General features: G+C 44.0%; 1 protein-coding gene across 5 annotated transcripts in view; it reads left to right on the top strand.

Moving 5' to 3' along the window:
- DAB1 (DAB adaptor protein 1) overlaps positions 1-21,781 on the top strand; it is a 656,563-nt gene that overhangs the window by 421,737 nt on the left and 213,045 nt on the right. For 2 of the 5 annotated variants that reach the window (XM_081196890.1, XM_081196889.1), the window contains exon 1: positions 20,913-21,455. The exons of the other annotated variants lie outside the window; for them this stretch is intronic. The gene's annotated coding sequence lies outside the window, so the exon portion shown is untranslated. Of the gene's footprint in view, positions 1-20,912; positions 21,456-21,781 lie in introns of those variants that run through there. 5 annotated transcript variants of the gene reach the window in all.

The following is a 21,781-nucleotide window of genomic DNA, read 5'->3' as shown; positions in this document are numbered from 1 at the left end:
TATCAGACAACGTAGTCAGTCGTCAATGGTGATGGGAGTTGTAGTCTAACGACATATGGAGGGCCATAGTTTTCCCACTCTGTTTAAAGGTGAGTGTGAGGCAGGGAAGGGAAGATCTCCCTGGTGAGAGCTGGGAAGGTCCACCTCTTTCTTCTCCCTAAAAGACACCTAGCAGACAATGTAAGGAATGTAATAGACATTTTGGAAAAGCTGGAGGTGAATATAAACACTAAAGCAGTATTGATCTTTGTGGACGCGGAGAAAGCCTTTGATAATATCTCTTGGAGTTTTATGAGGAAGAATCTTCATGGGATGGGGGTAGGCCAGGGTTTTGAGAATGGTATGGCTGCAATATATTCTGAACAAAAAGCTAAGCTGATTGTAAATAATGTCGTGACTGAGGAACTTAAGATAGAAAAAGGAACTCGGCAGGGGTGCCCAATTTCCCCATTACTTTTTATTTCGGTTCTGGAGGTGTTGCTGAATATGATAAGAAATGACCAGCAGGTCAAAGGTGTGCAGGTCGGAGCTAAACATTACAAGTTAAGAGCGTATGCAGATGACCTAGTATTGACTTTGCAAGAGCCAAACACTAGTACGAAAAGGGTTTTAGAAATAATTCAACAATTTGGCCAGGTGGCTGGATTTAAGTTGAATAAGCAAAAAACTAAAGTCTTAGGGAAAAACCTAACAGATATGGAAAAGGAGAAATTTCAGGAGGAAACAGGTTTGACAGTGGTTAAGAAAGTCAAATACCTAGGGGTTTATTTAACACCTAAGAATGTTAATTTGTATAAGGACAATTATGAAAAATGTTGGTCAGAGATTAAAAAAGATCTAGAAATATGGTCAAATCTGAAACTGTCAATGTTAGGCCGAATTGCAGTAATTAAAATGAATGTATTGCCGAGAATGTTATTTTTGTTTCAGACCTTGCAGATTCTCGACAAGATGGAATGTTTTAAGAGGTGGCACAAAGACATTTCGAAATTTGTCTGGCAGGGCAAAAAGCCCCGAATTAAATTCAAAATACTGACTGACGCTAAAGAAAGAGGGGGTTTTGCCCTGCCGGACCTAAAATTGTACTATGAGGCAGCAGCGTTTTGCTGGCTGAAAGAATGGATGCTCCTCGAGAACACGGACATCTTGGATCTGGAAGGCTTCAATAATGCTTTTGGTTGGCATGCATATCTTTGGTATGACAAGGTTAACAGTACCTTTAAAAATCACATTGTTAGAAAAGCATTATTTAATGTCTGGATAAGATACAAAGACTTATTGGAAAATAAAACCCCTAGATGGGTGTCACCAGTGGAGGCTAAAGCAGTGAAGAAACTCAATATGGAGGTCGGATGGCCGAAGTATTGGGAAATTTTAGAACAGGATGGAGACAAGGTTAAACTACAAAGTCAGGAGAAATTGAAGCACAAAGTAGAAAATTGGTTTCAATATCGTCAAATAATGGAAATTTTTAAACAGGATAGGAAAATCGGTTTCCAAGTGGAGAAATCAAAACTAGAGACCGAATTGTTAGAACCCAATACTAAGAATTTATCTAGAATGTATAACTTGCTGTTGAAATGGAACACACAGGATGAAACAGTTAAATCTGCTATGATTAAGTGGGCGCAGGATGTTGGACACAACATTATGTCAGATGACTGGGAATGGTTATGGAACACCGGTATCAAATTTACGGCATGTAATGCCTTAAAGGAAAACATTATGAAAATGGTATACAGGTGGTACATGACCCCAGTCAAGCTGGCAAAAATCTACCATTTGCCCGATAATAAATGTTGGAAATGTAAAGAGACTGAAGGCACTTTTTACCACCTTTGGTGGACATGCCCGAAGATAAAGGTCTTCTGGGAAATGATCTATAATGAAATGAAAAAGGTACTTAAATGTACATTTTCTAAAAAACCAGAGGCCTTTCTCTTGGGCATTGTCGGCCAATTGGTGACAAAGAAAGATAGAAATTTCTTTATGTATGCCACAACAGCAGCAAGAATACTCATCGCAAAGTATTGGAAGACACAAGATTTACCTACTCTGGAAGAATGGCAGATGAAAGTGATGGACTATATGACACTGGCTGAGATGACAGGCAGAATCCGTGACCAACGCAAAGAGATGGTGGAAGAAGAATGGAAAAAATTTAAGAGCTATCTTAAGGACTACTATAAACTTAACGAATGTTAAAATGTTGTGGTTGCCGGAAGTAACAGGGTACAGGGATACAAGGCTAGATAATAAAGGAGGACTAAGATGACAGAGATTAGAAAGTAACAATTGGAAGTTGCTAGTTCAAATATGGACACTGGGATGCAGAGAGGGGGGGTATGGGGAAGTCCAAGAAAAGAGGTTTATGAAAATATCTTTGAAAGTATTTTGTATGTTTGTTTTGTTTTGTGTTTGTTTGTTTTTCTTAAAAATGCTGTAAAACCAATAAAAATTTATTAAAAAAAAAAAAAGGGAAGGTCCACCTCTTTCTGTGTGAGACAAGGGTTAAGAGCTCCCTTTGAGAGAGGACGCTGCATTTTCTCTTTCTCTTTCTATTTAGATTAGTTTATTTTACTTTATTGTAATATGAAAAAGCTTTAATAAAATTTTAGAGGGGAAAGACAGAAAATGAGTAACTCAAAGAAAGCAGCATTGACACATTCACCTATCCCTAGTTATGCCTGGGATTCTTACAATGTCACTGAGGTTCAGCTGGCAGAATGCTGGCTGCTCAAACAGGTGCCTAGTCTTGATGACTCTACGGCTGGGCAGGCCCCGTCACCATTGGCGCTGGCATGGCAATGTAAGAACCTTTGTAGTTAGACCAGGCTTCCTCAACCTTGGCCCTCCAGATGTTTTTGGCCTACAACTCCCATGATCCCTAGCTAGCAGGACCAGTGGTCAGGGATGATGGGAATTGTAGTCTCAAAACATCTGGAGGGCCAAAGTTGAGGAAGCCTGAGTTAGACCAGTTGCCTCCTTGTCACTCCCTATTTCTACATCAGTGGAAGGAGCTATGCTACAAGAATCGGCTTCTCACAATACCTTTTTAAGGGTTAGATAATTTGTTGGGAGAAAGATCTTCATACACCAGAACCACTGGCATTGACAAGTGCTAGCACTGGATCTTCTCTCAGACATAACAATTCTCATCACTTTGTATCTTAAAACACATGTAAAGGCTGCATGGAACTCCTTACTGCTTAACGGAGGGGAGCCCAAACAATGGACATGACCTATGCCATCCCTTTTGCACAGAATTTGTTTGCTGTGGTTTTGATGAAACAACCTGAACTGGGAGGACAGAGCCTCTGAATGATGGTTTTAAATACTATGATAACTTTTTGTAGCATGTTTACTGCAGTCCTGCATTACTTATTGCACTGAAGTTTTGTTGAAAGGAGCAGGACCTCTGCACAGCATCTCAGCCATCTTTTCCAATGCGTGATACAGCTGATTCTTAAGAACTTAGGAACATTATGTGGCAAAATCAATACATGTCACTAATATCCTAGGTACTACATACTTCATGCATGAGAATGCATGTTTGCTATGTGGGGTGCACTGACACTTGCAGAAAATTATGTTGCATAACTGCTTTGATCAGCTAAGTGCCACTTTTAACTAATTGACCTCTGATTCCCATTGACATTTGCAACATACACCTGATTAAAATTCATTTTAAAGCAAGATGCTTCAGAAATAACTTTCAGCATTGTTCCCCGCCCGCTATAAACAAAACCCATATTTTCTTGAAATGCAGAGCAAGAAAAAGTGGAGCGTTCCAATATAACTCTGGTTGCTTTAACTACACCATGTACGACCACAATAAAAGGCATTGACCAATTGCTTTATTTTCATGTGCTGATTTATACAAATCTAGTTTGAATAATGAGAGGCCCAGCTGGTACAAATGGTTGTGAAATGCCTTTCAAAGCCATCTCTAACAGAAACACATTCATTCTATTTTAACCAAGAACAAATTGTTTCAAATCGTGCTTGAGTCTCTCAGATGTACTGAGCACAAATCCAAATGACTGCTTGGAAGGGACAATTAATTTATGTGCTTATCTCGTGCCAGATGTGAGCACTGACAGGTTCCTCTACAACAGTTCCCTGAGCAGCTCCCCAGTGAGTACAGTTTTGGGGGTGGAAGGTACATCACACTACCCACACAAAGCAACCTTGGCAGGCAAACTTGCTCAACAACCTATTTATTAGTTGCTGTACTCCTCCCCTGCTGTTATATTAATATAACGAATTGTTCACAGGTGCTCCAAATGAGGTTTAGATGATCACTGGGAGCGCTGTTACCAAAGCAAGCCAAATTAGGAGGAGCAGATGCATCAAAACCACAACAGTCCCTTAGCAAAAGAACAAAACATTTAGTCATGAAGGTCATTGCACACACATGGCCTTGATAACCCTTGCAAAAGCCAGACTTATAAATCAAGTACAGTACAGTGCTAATATTTGTATTTGTGATGGGAGGGCGGGATTTCTACTCTTTAGGTCTAAACTGGAGGTGTAAGCAGTAAGTGGTATCTATAGGGAAAGTTACACAGTTGCACTTGAGGAATACATGTCAACTCTTCATTGTGCACACTTCACTTGTTTGCACTACCCATGCAAAAGCGAACAAGGGTGTTGGTGTCAGAAAAACGTGTTAGCGAGGGATGTAAATCCGTTCCAGTAAATGGAATTTCATAAATCAACTTGTGGTCTGGGTAGAATAGTAACATATCTCTGCTTATTCTTGTGCTTTATTTTTCTTTCATGTCCATTATGTAAATGTTGTTTCCTCCCTTTTGTACCTATGTTCATGACATGTAGGTAGGTAGGTAAGTAGGTAGGTAGGTAGAAACACACACGTACACACATGACTACTGATTTCAGAGACTACTTCATCCATCTCACAAAATAAATTGTAGCCCCCAAAAGGCCCACAGAACTGCTGTTTTTATGGCAGTGCATTGACAGCTACCATTCTGGAATTTGGTAGGATAAACAGGCTAAGCTAATAGGATTCCAACGAGAGTTTGGCAAGCAAATGCCTGACACTGAGACTCTTATGTTGAGCTGCATGGTTTGGTACCTACGCCAGTCACTCCCAAGTTGCATTTACATTTCTGCTTTTTAAAGAAAGTTCTGTTTAAGTGACAGAGCTCTATAGGCTTCTGACAAATACTGATTTGTATTTATTTCATTTCTGAAAATCCTAGATCTGTTCCTTGTCAGGAATTCTGCAATGAAATGGTAGCAGATTTAGCCATCCAGCTAAATTTAATTGTGAATGTAGTTAAGTCACTGGGGTGGTGGTGGTGGATTAGGTTAGGTTAGGATGAGGTGCCATTCAAACAATTGGCAGTTTCACAAATGGCCTTTGAAAGGTAAATTGCAGTCTTCCAGGTTGATCCAGGTTTGAACCTGTTGTTGAGGTAGAGAACTTTAACTTTTTGCTCTCTTCCCACTATGGGCCCAACTTAGATCAGCCCCACCCCCCCCCCCACCTGCAACTGGATCTTTTGGCAAAATGGAAGTAGTAGCATAGGGTGCCCCATCCAGATCAGGGCAGCAGTTGGTGGGGGGGGGGGTTAAAGGAATAAAACCACCTAAAACAATGTGGAACTGTGTCCCCATGCCTGCATTTTGCTTTTAAGAAAAAGCTATTCATGTAATTTCCAAATGCATGAATGACATTGTGTCTACTTTGGCATTCAGTTGTAATTTGGCAGTTAATAAATCTGGAAAGAAAATGCATAGTTAAGCACAATAAAGATGTGCCTTCAATCACATGGATGTAAATTGCAGAGGTATAAAAGATGCATGTTGTCTTTCCCAGCCTTTTATCCCCCTCAGTGTTTTAGACTGTAACTCCTACCACCTCCCAGTCAGCATGGCCAAGGGTCAGTGGTGATGGAAGTTGTAGTGCAGTAACATCTGGAGGGCACTGGGTTATGAAACTCTGCAATAGATCCTTGCCTATTTATGATAGTATTAGCTAGGAAGTTGATTAAATGTTCCAGCTAATGTCCATCATCATAATATTTTCTCTGATGTGAGCAGGAAGACAGTATTAAGCTTAAGAATATAATTCAAAGTATGAAACAGTAAAATATGCAATACAATTAAATTATGATGCTTGAGAGCTGAAATATATTGATCAAATGTTCATCCCTTTGTTTGATCATCATCTTAGGGCTCAGCAAACACACTAACACAAGCTCTCAAAAATAATCCCAGATTAAAATAAGAAGAGACAATGTCAGTGACTTGCTAGGTCCATTTCCTTCCCCTATCAAACTCGAGAGAAGAACAAAGTAGGGTTATGAAACATTTGACATTTATTTCTGGAAGAGGGGCATGTGTGTCAGTCACATGCAAGGGTCATAAACACTGCAAAGAAAAAATCTTTGTAGTTATGTGCATCCTTACAGAGCAGACAATTTGAAAAAGGCAGGATGCATTTATATGAAAGCTGTTCTCTTACATGCATGCATTTTTCATTATAAACCTATAAGGGATGCTGCAGAATATTTTTAATAAATAACTGTAACTGCGCTCTGCAATCATGTGTAAAGAGGGTGTGTGTGTTTCCAACAGTGTCACTCAGCTGACTGTAAAGGATCTGTCAGCAAGCAGAGAGGGAAGTAATCTTTGGTGATTCTCCTCCTCTGGAGCAGATTTAGGGAAGTGTAAGGGAGTTGTGTGTGGTGGGGAGAGCAGGATTCTCCAAAGATTTATGGTCTCCTCATTGTCCTGGCAGAAGAAGTACTGTAAGCTGAGTGACACCTCAGAATCCTTTTTTTTACTTATACAATGCTTAAAATATAACTGGCCCTGCTAGCAGAAGCTCATGCAAGGACTTCCACTAGTGCAATGGGGCTTCACCCCCTTTCTCCCTCCACTCCCTCCCTCCAAATTGTCTTGGGCTGGGATTAGGAGGGCCACCAGAACAGCACATGGTGGAGGAGAGGAGAGATCATTCCACCAGGCAAGCAGAAATAGCAATTACTAACTTGCCCCATTGATTTTAGTGGAAACTAATTTACATAGTTGGACAGTGTTCTCAAAGCTACAAACATGAGTCTGACCAAACTGCGGGCGGCAGTGGAAGACAGGAGTGCCTGGCGTGCTCTGGTCCATGGGGTCACGAAGAGTTGAACATGACTAAACGACTAAACAACAACAATTTACATAGTCTGGATCCAACCCAATGTTATTAACTTATATGTATTGTGAAGATGGATGGATGGATGGATGGATGGATGGATGGATGGATGGATGGATGGATGGATCTCCCCCTAAACCTTTGGGACTGGGAGTTAGAGAGATCTAAAATAATGGTGGTTGTAATGATGTAAGTAAAATGCCCTGGGCAAAGCTTTCTAAAACAAAAACAAGGTGCATAATGACACAAGTCTTATGAAGAATAGCAGCCCTCTCGTTTTGTGCCCATGAAAGACACAATCATTCAAACAGAAAAATTGTTCTCCTTTAGCAATAGATTGGCTTCTGCTTCCACTTGTGTCATATGCAATTTTCCCTCTTCATATTTTGTTTTAAAATATTTAGACAGAGTAGCGGGTTTTAAATCTGTCATTGACACAAATAAATGTTTAAGTAGCCATTCTACCCTGGGCTCTGCTCTTGTCAGATCTGATAAGCTAACCATGTTTGGATCTGGTCAGTAATTGGATGGGAGATCTCAGAGGAGCACTGAAAAGCTCAAGAAGTTTTCTTGGTTATTCAGTAGGTGGTATTTTAACCTCAGAGTAGGGTTGACATCCCAGTAGAGATAGTGGCAGGGATTTCATGCCTCAAGTCCTGCCATAGCAGTCTTCCTTAAGAAAAAGTTCTACTGGTTGTGTCTAAAATTTATTGTAGTTTCATTGTAGTATACTTTTATTGCTATGTTTTTAGTCTTTTTTTTGTAAGATGCCTCAAATGCTTTGATGAGGCATCCATTAAATAAATAAGGCCATCAGACAGCATAACTTCCCCAACCTAATGCCCCCCAGATGTTGAATGACTGTAATCCCCAATGAGCCCCAGTCAACATGGCCAGTGGGTTTCTCAGACACAGGAACTACTCAGCACAGTGCCACTGTCTTGCCAGGATTAAAGCTTAGCTTGAAGTTCTCACCAGCCAAAAAGGGACAAGGGGGTTCTCACCTATTCCCTCTACTTCCCACAACCCCTTGTGCCCTCCTCCCCCCAAAATCTGTTCTAGGGGGTTGCGTACCTTTAGTCAGTGGAATCCTCATTTGGATCTTTGTCCTATCTATAAATATCAATTTAGCAGAAGCCTACTTAGGATTGAATCCATAATAAATAAATAGCTAACAAATAATAAAGTGCAGCTGAAGCCTCTTGGGCTTGTCAATCATAAGGTAAGCGGTTCAAATCCGTATGACTTGGTGAGTTCCCATTGCTTTGTCCCAGCTGCTGCCAACCTAGCAATTCAAAAGCATACCAAAGAAAGTAGATAAATAGGTACTGCTGCGGTGGGAAGGTAAACAGTGTTTCTGTGTACTCTGGCACTCATCATGGTATTCTGTGCACCAGAAGTGGTTTAGTTATGCTGGCCACATAATCTGGAAAGCAGTCTGTGGATAAATGCTGGCTCCCTTGGCCTGAAAGCAGAGATGAGTGCTGCACCCCATAGTGGAATTCAACTGGACTTAACCATCCAGGGATCCTTTACCTTACCTATAACTCACAATTTTGATATGAAATGCTCCATATATAGTGTTTGGGTAAGGTAAAAGGTAAAGCAAGCCAGAGTTAATGCTCTGGAATAATTTGAAAAATGCTACCACTGCAGCTTGGATTGTTTAGTCTTTGTGTTACGGACAGCCCAGATTCAGAGTAGGCTTCTTGTGCCAGCCACTGCAGAAACCTTAAATCTTAGAGAGATCCAGCTCAAAAAATAGCTACAGTTAAATAGACAAAGCCACAAAAAATGAACATATATTAAATTTGTCGACAGGAAAGAAACATGTTAAAGCTTTTCTTGACCCCTGCCTTCAGCCAGGCTGCCAATCCAGCCCTGCAATGATTGTTCTGCTTATTTATAAGGGCTTAAGATAGAATGTAGTAAAAAAAACACAATAGGATTGTGATGCCAGACATCTTTGGAAAATGTTGCATTATATAATACTGAAAGAAAAAGCCTCATTCTTCAAATAACTTTCTCCAAAGTGATCTTACAATAGCAGCATCCCAGAGTGAGTGTTAAGTTTTTGTGTCACTAGGAATGCATCAACTTTGACTATGTTTGGGTTTTCCAAGGTCACAGTAAGCTCACAACATGGGAAGCTGAACCACCAGCCACTAGTATGTCATACCTTAAATATTGGAAGTGGGAATACACTTGCAGTTTAACTGCTTCCACAATGAAATCTTTACAAATGATTACTTATTTAAGTTGACTTCAAAGTGCCCTGGAGTGGGGCATGAGATACTCAATCATTTGCACATTTCTAGGCATTTTTCAAGGTTGTTGAAAACCCTGAACAGGGAATGTGTGATCAGTTACCACTCAGCCCAGAGTTCCACTGATGATTCAGATATTTAAAGTTTCATGTTAAAAAGTCCTGATGAAGTGCTAGCTCAATCAATCAATTATGAATTCTAAGGGTTGCAGCCAACTAAGTGGCACTCAAGAGTAGACCCATTGAAATCACTGCACCTATGTTAGTCATGGATAGCTCAGTTGGTAAATCATGAGACTCTTAATCTCAGGTTTGTGGGTTCAAGACCCATGTGGAGCAAAAGGTTCCTGCATTGCAGGGGGTTTGACTAGATGACCCTTGTGGTCCCTTGCAATTCCACAGTTCTATGATTCTACTATGACCATTAATCCCAATGAATCTACTTTGACTCACATTGGCCACCATTCTAAAGTTTGGTTTTAATTCTGGAAGTGCAAGACTATTGCACCTATCAAAGGGCAGCAGTTGAAGAAGGAGCAAAAAGGGCAGCAGTTGAAGAAGTAGGGCAGCAGTTGAAGAAGGAGCAAAAAGGGTTTTCTTGTGTGTGTGTGTTTCTTGTGGCTGATTAGCTGTTTTCCCTGTGTAAAGGTCAGAGGGGGCAGGGTTTCTGTTGAGGCAGGGGATTAGCTGTGGGAGGAGCTTATCAGAGTTTGTAGGGCAGCAGTTATATCCATCTTTTAGATTTAGGGGAGCTAGTCTCAAACGTTTGTTGGGGGAGACCTAGGTTTTTTTTTGTGGGCGAAGTTATTTGTCCTGTCTTCAAGCTTTTTATGATGGAGGACCTCTGTAGCCACCCCCAACAACACGATCTCAAGATGGAAGGGGAGGGAACAGCTGCAGTCGCCTGCGATTCCTGCGCAATGTTTGCCATCTTGCCAAAGGTTGCAGGCAGCTTTACCTGCAGCAATTGCATGTTGATTGCCCTTTTAAAAGACAAAGTCCAGCAACTGGAGGAACGTGTAGCTATGCTCCAAAGAATTAGAGAGCTGGAGCTCTTCTTGGAAGCAACAGAGCACACCGTCCCCACCAAGGAGGAGACAGGGGACTCCCCTGAGAAGGAGGCTAGTTCATCAACACAGGAGCCAGATATATGGAGAAACGTGACTCAAAGAAGTAGGAGGCCCAGGGTTCACTCTGATTGTTTAGAAATACACAATCGCTTTGAGGTCCTCTCCCCTAGCATGGAAGACGAAGAGCAGACTCCATTTGAGGATCTCTCCCTCATTACAGTCAATCAGGTATATGAAGACGAGCAGCAAAGTCAGTCCTCAGGGAATGTGCAGGCGACCTTGGAACGGACAGCTCACGGAAGAACCCCGACCAAACCCAAGAGGAGGCGTGTAGTGGTGATAGGGGATTCCCTACTGAGGGGAACAGAAGCAGTGATCTGTGGGCCTGACAAGATGTCTCGGGAAGTGTGCTGTCTCCCCGGGGCTAAGATCCAAGATGTAACTGAACGACTGCAAGGAATCATAAAACCCACTGACAAATACCCCTTCCTCTTGGTTCATGTGGGAACCAATGACACTGCAAGCAATAGCCTCCAGAAGATCAAAAGAGACTACGAGGCTCTCGGCAGGAAATTGAAGCAACTAAATGCACAAATTGTCATCTCGTCTGTCCTCCCAGTTGAACGACGTGGCCCAGGGAGAGAGGGGAAAATAGTGGAAGTGAACAGCTGGCTTCGCAAATGGTGTAAACAGGAACGGTTTGGATTCTTAGATCACGGACTGCAGTTTCTTGAAGATGGACTTCTGGCAAGTGATGGGCTGCACCTCACAACGGTTGGGAGGAATGTTTTTGCCAAAAATCTCAGAAACCTCATCAGGAGGGCTTTAAACTGACTAATGTGGGGGAGGGAGACAGTGCTCCTGAAGGTAGGAGTCTATCAATTAATGAAGATGATCATCCAAATGTCATAGACCAAATGGAGCAAACAGCACGCGGACCTAGTGGTGGGAGGAAAAAATCCTTAAATAAGAGACACGGGGGAATGATTAATGGACTTCAATGTCTGTACACTAATGCGCAAAGCATGGGAAATAAACAAGATGAGCTTGAGCTCTTGGTACAGCAAACTAAATATGACATAATAGGCATCACTGAAACCTGGTGGGATAAGTCCCACGATTGGAATGTAATAATGGGGGGATACAATCTATTTCAGAGAAACAGACCAGACAAGAAAGGAGGAGGAGTGGCGTTATATGTCAGGGATGTGTATACCTGTGAAGAGATCCAAGATTTAGAACCTCAAAGCCAATGTGAGAGCATTTGGGTCAAAATTAAGGGAGAGAAGAATAACAGAGACCTCATTGTGGGAGTTTACTATAGATCCCCAAGCCAAACGGAGGACATAGATGATGCCTTCCTGGAACAGATGGCCAAGCATGCAAAAGGAAGGGAGATAGTAGTAATGGGGGACTTCAATTACCCGGATATTTGTTGGACGTCAAACTCAGCCAAGAGCATAAGGTCAAACAGATTCCTCACTGGCCTTGCAGACAACTTCATTGTCCAGAAAGTGGGAGAAGCAACAAGAGGAACAGCCATTTTAGATCTGGTCCTAACCAATGTTGATGACCTGGTTAGTGGGGTAGAAGTGGAAGGATCATTAGGCGCGAGTGATCATGCTCTTCTGAAGTTTACTATACAGCGGAAAGGAGCAGCCAAGCATACTAGGACTCAATTTCTTGACTTTAAGAAAGCCGACTTCATAAAACTTAGGGAAGTGCTGGGTGAGATCCCATGGACAGCAATACTAAAAGGAAAGGGAGTTCATGATGGCTGGGAGTTTGTTAAGAGGGAGATAGTAAAAGCACAACGTCAGGCAATACCAATGAGACGGAAACATGGAAGGTGCCTAAAGAAGCCAGGGTGGCTATCTAAAGAACTTTTAACTGAATTAAGATTAAAAAAGGATGTGTACAAAAAATGGAAAAGGGGGGAAACCACCAAAGAGGAATTCAAACAAATAGCCAGCACGTGTAGACACAAAGTCAGAAAAGCTAAAGCACAGAATGAACTCAGGCTTGCTAGAGAGGTTAAAAGCAACAAAAAAGGCTTTTATGGGTATGTTCGTAGCAAAAGGAAGAACAAAGAAACAGTGGGGTCACTCAGAGGAGAAGATGGTGAAATGCAAACAGGGGACACAGAAAGGGCTGAACTCCTCAATGCCTTCTTTGCCTCAGTCTTCTCCGATAAAGAAAACAATGCCCGACCTGAAGAATTTGGAGCAAATGATTCAGCAAAGGAAACACAGCCCAGAATAACTAAGGAGACAGTACAAGAATATTTGGCTAGTTTAGATGTATTCAAGTCTCCAGGGCCAGATGAACTGCATCCAAGAGTATTAAAAGAACTGGCAGATGTGATCTCAGAACCACTGGCAGTCATCTTCGAGAAATCCTGGAGAACAGGCGAAGTCCCGGCAGACTGGAGGAGGGCAAATGTTGTCCCTATTTTCAAAAAGGGGAAAAGAGAGGACCCAAATAATTACCGCCCAGTCAGTCTGACATCAATAGCAGGGAAGATTCTGGAGCAGATCATTAAGCAAACAGTCTGTGAGCACCTAGAAAGGAATGCTGTGATCACCAATAGTCAGCATGGATTTCTGAAAAATAAGTCATGTCAGACTAACCTGATCTCATTTTTTGACAGAATTACAAGCCTGGTAGATGAAGGGAACTCAGTGGATATAGCCTACCTTGATTTCAGTAAGGCATTTGACAAGGTGCCCCATGATATTCTTGTAAAGAAGCTGGTAAAATGCGGTCTTGACTCTGCTACCACTCAGTGGATTTGTAACTGGCTGACTGACCGAACCCAAAGGGTGCTCATCAATGGTTCCTCTTCATCCTGGAGAAGAGTGACTAGTGGGGTGCCACAGGGTTCTGTCTTGGGCCCGGTCTTATTTAACATCTTTATCAACGACTTGGATGATGGACTCAAGGGCATCCTGATCAAATTTGCAGATGACACCAAACTGGGAGGGGTGGCTAACACCCCAGAGGACAGGATCACACTTCAAAACGACCTTGACAGATTAGAGAACTGGGCAAAAACAAACAAAATGAATTTTAACAGGGAGAAATGTAAAGTATTGCACTTGGGCAAAAAAAATGAGAGGCACAAATACAAGATGGGTGACACCTGGCTTGAGAGCAGTACATGTGAAAAGGATCTAGGAGTCTTGGTTGACCACAAACTTGACATGAGCCAACAGTGTGACGCGGCAGCTAAAAAAGCCAATGCAATTCTGGGCTGCATCAATAGGAGTATAGCATCTAGATCAAGGGAAGTAATAGTGCCACTGTATTCTGCTCTGGTCAGACCACACCTGGAGTACTGTGTCCAGTTCTGGGCACCACAATTCAAGAAGGACACTGACAAACTGGAACGTGTCCAGAGGAGGGCAACCAAAATGGTCAAAGGCCTGGAAACGATGCCTTATGAGGAACGGCTAAGGGAGCTGGGCATGTTTAGCCTGGAGAAGAGGAGGTTAAGGGGTGATATGATAGCCATGTTCAAATATATAAAAGGATGTCACATAGAGGAGGGAGAAAGGTTGTTTTCTGCTGCTCCAGAGAAGCGGACACGGAGCAATGGATCCAAACTACAAGAAAGAAGATTCCACCTAAACATTAGGAAGAACTTCCTGACAGTAAGAGCTGTTCGACAGTGGAATTTGCTGCCAAGGAGTGTGGTGGAGTCTCCTACTTTGGAGGTCTTTAAGCAGAGGCTTGACAACCATATGTCAGGAGTGCTCTGATGGTGTTTCCTGCTTGGCAGGGGGTTGGACTCGATGGCCCTTGTGGTCTCTTCCAACTCTATGATTCTATGATTCTATGAAATGTCCACACTGTTGCACACCATACACCTGCAGTTAAGATCTACATACTTAATGTCACCTGAACGCATCTCGAAGGATGTGTGTTTAGGATTGCAGCTTTAAAACACAGCACTACCTGGCTTACCACCACCACTGGGGAAATCTTAAGTTTTCATTTACACCTCAGTGAATCTGCGACAGTTGAGCATAGTTGACACAAAGCCTGAGAAAAATGCTAGGCTCCTTTCTGAGTGGAGATAAATTGGGAGTTTGGGAATGAAAGACAAGATATGGAATCGTGAAGCTGCTAATAGCTCTATTGCACTTTTCTAAGTGTGTGTGTGTGTGTGTGTGTGTGTGTGTGTGTGTGTGTGTGTAACACAGTAGAGTAGTTTCAAGCATCAAAGGATGCTCTTTACCTAGCCAGTCTATATCGCCACTTTTCCCCCGGTGCATCCGGTGCATTTTTGTTGGTTTAAATATTTAATACAGTTCTATTCTTCCTTGAAGATTAAAATCACAATGACTTAAAGCACTGGAAGCCATCAAAATACATCAAATAAAATGCTGTCAGAAAGCCACCAAAACAGTCATTAATAAAAACACAATATAAGAACAATATATAAAGATTAAGGGACCAATAAATCAACCGCTTGCTGAAATAAAAATGTCTCTATAGACGGAAGGGATAGACTAAGCGTGGAGGGACCAAAACCAGCCACCCAAAGCATATCCAACTGCCCTGACCTGATCCTAAGAACCTTTCCCTTCCATGCTCACAAACACATTTATATACCTCAGTTGATGTTTGCTAAGCAGAGTCAGAGGCAAAGGGACAGAATAGATTCTTAACTGTTTCTTTTCTCAATGTAAACAGCAAAAGTTCTCTATGCACCTTAGTTGCCCATTGCTGTGTGCAAGTTGTGACACTGGCAAATCAAAGTAACCAAGTGAGGTACTTATTGCAAGTAGGAGTGCTCTGTGAAATAACTCTGTTGCTGTTCACACAACGTCAGAGGAAATGAAGAATCTTTAGTGTGTACATGTTAGTGGCTGATGACACCAAACTGAGAGGGATAACTAATGCCACAGAAGACAGACCTGTGGGTATAAGGCGGTATATGAAATATAATAATAATAATAATAATAATAATAATAATAATAATAATAATAATATATATATATATATATACAGTCATACCTTGGTTGACGAATGCCTTGTAAGTCGGTTTTGGCTCCCAAATGCCGAAAACCCGGAAGTGAGTGTTCCGGTTTGTGAACGTTCTTTGGAACCCGACATCCAATGCAGCTTATGTTGCTTCCGAATGTTTTGGAAGTCAAATGGACTTCCAGAATGGATTCTGTTTGATTTCCAAGGTACCACTGTAAAAGATTACCTTAATCAAATGGAGAACTGGGCCAAAACTAACAAAATGAATTTCAATAGGGACAAGTGTAAAGTTCTGCACTTATTCAGGAATAACCAGATGCAAAAATATATGATAGATGGGGGACACCTGGCTTGCCAGTAATACGTGTGAGTACTTCCGGGTGGGGAGGAGTTGTGGTCAGTCTACGCGGCCACCCACTCCTTTCTGGGGTTGGTGGGACTGCGTCCCACATCATTTGGTGGTCCCAGCCACGTCATAGCTCTGACGGCCAATCCGGCTGGTCGGGGGGCATGGCTGGGACCATTTAAACCTCGCCGCAAGCCAGGGAGCTCCCTTCTGGCTCGGTTTGCCGATCTCCCACCCTGACCTCCCTATTTTCAGGTACTGACACTGGCCTTGCTATGGACCTCAGTTGTTGCCACTGAGGGGCCTGGTAGGATTTTTTCCACTTGGCAAATTGGCTTGGGCCGTTTGGTTTTTGCCTACCTCGTAGCAATCGTCACAACTTTGTAAGGTTTTGTGGTTAGGCATTAGTTGAACTTATGTTGGGGGAGGGGAGGTGTGGCCATCACCTGCCCCTCCAATATTAAGGGTATTCTGTTAAAGGAATCTGGGGGTGTGGATCTTGTCCGAAGCCTGTGGAGAGGCTAGGGCCATGCCACAACACTATTGGGAACCCAGGGGTGAGTGTGAGTTGATTTGCATTGACAGTGCTCCTCCTACTGTTGGTTGACCCTTACAAGACTCCCTGCATGGCGGGCTGGAGGCAGATATAGTCAGGTCAGTTCCAATGCCTAAGCCAATACCGCTCACATTCTGTAACCAATAAAGTTGTGGCCTAAATTTCCCCACTAACTATTAACCTAATATCTGTGTCCCTGTGTCTTATTCATCAATGGGGGGGGGGGCTGGCCTCGGGCTCTTGACACGCAAAAGGATCTAGGGGTCTTAGTAGAGCACAAGCTACAGTGTGATGCAGCAACAAAAAATGCTAATTCTATTCTAGGCTACATCAACAGAAGTATAGTGTCCCAATCAAGGAATGTAATAGTCCCACTGTAATCTGCCTTGGTCAGACTGCACCTGGAGTAATGTGTCCAGTTCTGGGCACCACAATTGAAGAAGGATGTTGACAAGCTGAAACGTGTGCAGAGGAGGGGAACCAAGATGATAAAGGGTCTGGAAACCAAGCCTTATAAGCAACAATTAAAGGAGTTGGGTATGTTTAGCCTGTAAAAGAGGAGACTGAGGAGATATGATATCTATCTTCAAATATCTAAGGGCTTTCATATGGAGCAAGCTTTTGTTCTCCTGCCCTGGAGGATAGGACTTGAACCAATGGCTTCAAGTTACAAGAAATGTGATTCTAACCAACCACCAGGAAGAACTTTCTGACAGTAAGAGCTGTTTGGCAGGGGAACAGTCCATGAGTGTAGCCAGGATTTTTGTTGGGGGTGGGCAGGCTTTTGTTGGGGTGGGGGGTAGAAACTCAGATGTGTATTGATTTTTATCAATTTAGGGGAGCAGCTGCCCCCTCCCCCGGCAACGCCCATGGAACAGTCTCCCTCAGGAGATTGTGGACTCTCCTTCCATGGAGGTTTACGAGCAGAGTTTGGATGGCTGTTAGTTGAGATTTCTTCATTGCAGGGTTTGAACTAGATGACCCTTGGGGTCCCTTCCAGCTTTAGAGTTCTGCGATTCTGTCACTTTGGTAAATATCGATCACTTACCTCACAATCCACCATGTGGTTCTCCTACCAAAGGTACACTGTGGCTGTTCAGTTTACTTGAAAGTACATCATTTGGATGAAATATGACAGGCTTCTGAATAGACATTCATATATTGCACTGTCAGATTCATAGGGTTTGCACAAGAGTAGTGCCTGCTTGATTCTACTTGCTAGAGAAAGATCCATGAGCATATAAATGTCCTCATTCAATTACCTTCAACGTAAAGTTATGAACTAAAAATATTTTGCATTAAATTGGAACAGATTGCTTATGGTAACTCTTGCATAATGAAAGGGTACAATGAAGAATTGCAATTCAAATTACTTTTCAGGTCTGTTCAATTTTTTTTACTTTTTTAATAGAAAATTGCACAGTATAATTACAGCATATTCATTTGCATTCATATTGAAGCCTTGTGAGCAATTTTGCTCTTTTATACTTTTTAAAAAATATTTTAGAAGTGTGACTTGAATCAATAAATTCCAGCACTGAATATCAAATTGACACTTCTCATTCAAAGATTTGTGTGGTTTTTTTAAAACCCTTTCATAAATTTGAATTTTATAAATTTCATAAATCTTCATTGTGTATCCACAGGATTGCATGAGGCTGTTACCTATGCAGAAGACATAACTTGGGGTGCAAACTTGGAAGGCTGTTCAAAACCTTCATTAAAACTTAAGGCTCACAGTTCATGCTCACAACCCAGCACAATCCAATTAAAATGAATGGGCTTAAGAAAAAGCTATTGTGATGATGATGATTAATAATTTATTATTATTATTATTGTTATCTGGCCCCCTCCCGGCCAGAGCCAGGCTCAGGGTGGCTAACATCAAAATACATAATACATTAAAACATAAAGTTCAGCAATCGACTGAAATACAGCTTAAAATCGGATTAAAATCAAAGTTAAGATCAGATGGCTACCCACAAATTATAACTATAGGGATTGGAAACCCTAAGTACTCACCAGGCTCAACTATTTGTATGAGCCAGTGAGAAGAGTTAGAGAGGCCACTTATATGCAGGGTCTTGTAAGAGGAGGGGAGTCAGACTGGGCCTTGACCAAAGGCCTGGTGGAACAGTTCAGTCTTGCAGGCCCTGCAGAAAGATGTCAAGTCCCTCAGGGCCCTGGTCTCTTGTGACAGAGCGTTCCACCAGACTGGGGCCAGGGCCGAAAAGGCCAGTCTAACCTCCTTGAGGCTGAGGAACTCCAAGATGTTATTGTTTGTGGACCATAAGATCCTCTGCGGGGTGTACCAGGAGAGGCGGTCCTGTAAGCACAAGGGTCCCAGGTCGTATATGGCTTTAAAGGTTAAAACCAGCACGATAAACCTGACTCTGTACTCCACCGGGAGCCAGCGCAGCTGGTGTAGCACTGGATGGATGCGGTCCTGCAGTGAGGACCCTGTAAGTAGTCTCGCCACAGCATTCTGCACCTGCTGGATTTTATGGGTCAGCTTCATGGGCAGCCCTGCATAGAGTGAGTTACAATAATCAAGCCTGGAGGTGACCATCACATGAATCACAATGGCTAGATCAGGGAGGGATGGTAGTGGTTAGAGCCATGAAACTCACTTGGTGCTTAGGCTATGTCATTCTTTCCCGGACGGCAGAGCAATTTGTATCCCAGCCAGGTAGCGGCATCTGGGATGTGAAGAAATGGTGGAGCCACAGTTGCTCATACTTGCTGGGGTGGAAGGCAGGAGATGGGGCAGACAGAAACCTACTAGCCTGGAGCTGACGTAGAGACTGGGCTCAAATCAGGCCTGGTACCATCAGATGATGGCAGTGGGGCTAACTCAGCCACTGTCTGCCTCATGAGTGGGTGGGACATTCACAGACTGCCACTACCAGGAAGTCCACGGATAGTAAATCTGGCTTCCCACACTTTAGCAGGCAGAATGAGGAGCTCTGCTAGCGTTCACTCAAGGGGAAGATTCCCAGTGCAGTGCATCAGAGATTTACTTTGGAATGCACCCTAACCTGCCTCTTGCAAGGAAGAAGAACAGCACGTGAAGAAGTCCAATAAACAAACTTCCCATAACATCTCCAGAGGCAAGCTTCTCTGTGAAACAGCCTCTTCTTCTACAACTATGCTTTCTTTGGTTTTAATACAGGCTCTTTCATCAGGAAGCTGTGTGGAATGCCTCCGTCTCTATTATGGACAGGGTGATATTTGTGGAGAGAAGCTGCTATCACAGAATAGGTTTAATGGGTCGTGAATTTTGTGTCGAGAAGATAGCGTCTGGATGACTCCTGAGCTGCTTGCAGTAGACCTATTGCCTCAGCAGCAAGTGCATTACACTACATATGCTCAGCTCATTGACTCTGGAGGTAGCAGCCCTAAATGCCTCATTAAATTTTCATGGGTGACTGAGAGAAGCCACGAGGAAGAAGGGGGGGCACACCAGCAACCGCCCCATCACATTATTTGTTATTATGATGGTGTTTTCTAGGGAAGGAGGAGAGAGAGAGAGAGAGAGAGAGAGAGAGAGAGAGAAGCCAGCGACCTGAACATGAGCAGGAGCAAAAAAACTCACTTCCAAAGAAACGACCTATTTTCCGTAGGTTTTAGACAGTGCACCATTCCACTCGAGATTTATCCTTCCTCACAATGACTTATTCATGAAAAATAGCTGACATGCTATTAAGGAGCATGCAAAAGGTGCAGGGGCATGAAATGGATGGAACGAAGTGTGAAAAAACAACAACCCTGTGCATCTCTGGTTGGGGACTTGGTGCCCTAAAACGGGATGCCAGAACTTCAGGGTCCAACCAGATTTCTTGAGGGAGGTTTCTATTCCAGACCCTGTCAGAGCGAGCCTTTGCGAGAGAGGAAGCAGTGAATTGCAGGCACGCGCTCTCCCTGCGTGTATGCGTGCATTTGAATAATCTAATTGCAAGGAAACTCTGGATTTACAGTACACGGCTGGTTCTTTCTGAGGCGCAGAATGCCTGTAACTATATATAATTTCCCCGCATCTCTCTTGAACACCATCATTTAATGAAATTGGCAAATTAAAGTGGGGGTCCCCCCCCCGGTGTAATTATAACAGCTCTCCTCCTGCAATCAGTTAAAAAAAGAAAAAAGATACAGAAGTGCAAACGTTCGTGAGGAGGGATGTGACAGTATTTGGCTGTAAGCAGATGCCCGGGTATATTGGCGAAAAGTCTGAATTGGGTCTCCAGGCTTTCCTCAGGACCCCCCCCCTTTCTTTCTTTCACCCCTCGCGCCCTGTTCCTATGGAAAAGTGCGCGCGTGGGGGGGGGGTGTAACATGGTAACGGGAGAGCCTCGTCCTCGCAAAATTTCTCTTCCACTTCGATAGGTGCTTTCCTCCCCGAGCGCGCGAAGTCTCCCGGCCGGCGCGTGGAGATGGAGGGGCGTGGAGCGAAAAGAGGGGCGCGTGAGGGGAGCCTCGTTTCTCGCCGTGCCAGGCATGCCTCCTTCCCTGGACCAGGGAGCCCGCGAGTCGCGTGAGGAGAACCCAGCGTGGCTTTCTCTCTCCCCGCCCACATCTTGTTTTTCTTACACGCCGAGGAAACCCTCACGCCGCTTCAGAAATCATCCTCCTCATCATCATCACCATCATCCAGGCGCTAAATCCTCTCCCCACCCCCCACTCCGCGTCTCCCTCGCGTCTCTCCGAGGGGGAGGAGGCGGCGTTAACAGCAGCAGCAGCGACGGCGGCGGCGGCAGCCAGCGACCCTTCCTCTCCTCCTTGGCCTCCCCCTCCCTCGCTCGCTCTCTCCGGCTGGCCTCAGCTTAACCGCGTCGTCGGGGGCCTGAGAGGGCAAAGGCGGCAGGGGGCGGATGCACCCACTGAGCAGCGGAGGGGGATGGAGGAGCTGGCGGAGCCGCGCGCGGGCTGAGCTGGGGACGGAGAGCGCGGGAGAGACAGAGAGAGGCGAGCGGCAAGCGAGCGGACAGGCGGCGGGCAGCAACCGCCTCAGTCTCCGACCATGCGCGGGCGGGAGGGCTCGGCCCGGCGAGGTGAGTCGGGTGCGAGGCGGCGGGCGCCAAAGGGGGTGGGGCAGCCGGGGGCGAAGGCTGCGCGTGCGCCTTGGCGTGGGGAGCAGCGCCCTCGGAGGCGCCAGGGCTTCCCTTGCGCGCGCCTCGTCGAAGTCGAGAGCCCCGCTCCCCCTTCCGCGCGCAGCTTCCGCGGAGCGCGTGTTCTCTACCCAGCCGGGCTCCGTTCCTCCCGAGAACAGGTGCCGTCCTCTTTCCAGATGAAAACAAAGTGGGACACGTGCGCGCGTGGGGGCTCCGTGGTGCGCGCGCGGGGAGGCAATGTTAGAGCAAAGGAACCTCTTCTCTCC

Source organism: Podarcis bocagei (assembly GCF_964188305.1).
Source record: "Podarcis bocagei genome assembly, chromosome: 5".
NCBI classification, from domain to species: Eukaryota; Metazoa; Chordata; class Lepidosauria; order Squamata; family Lacertidae; genus Podarcis; species Podarcis bocagei.
This window is presented reverse-complemented; position numbering and strand designations above follow the sequence as displayed.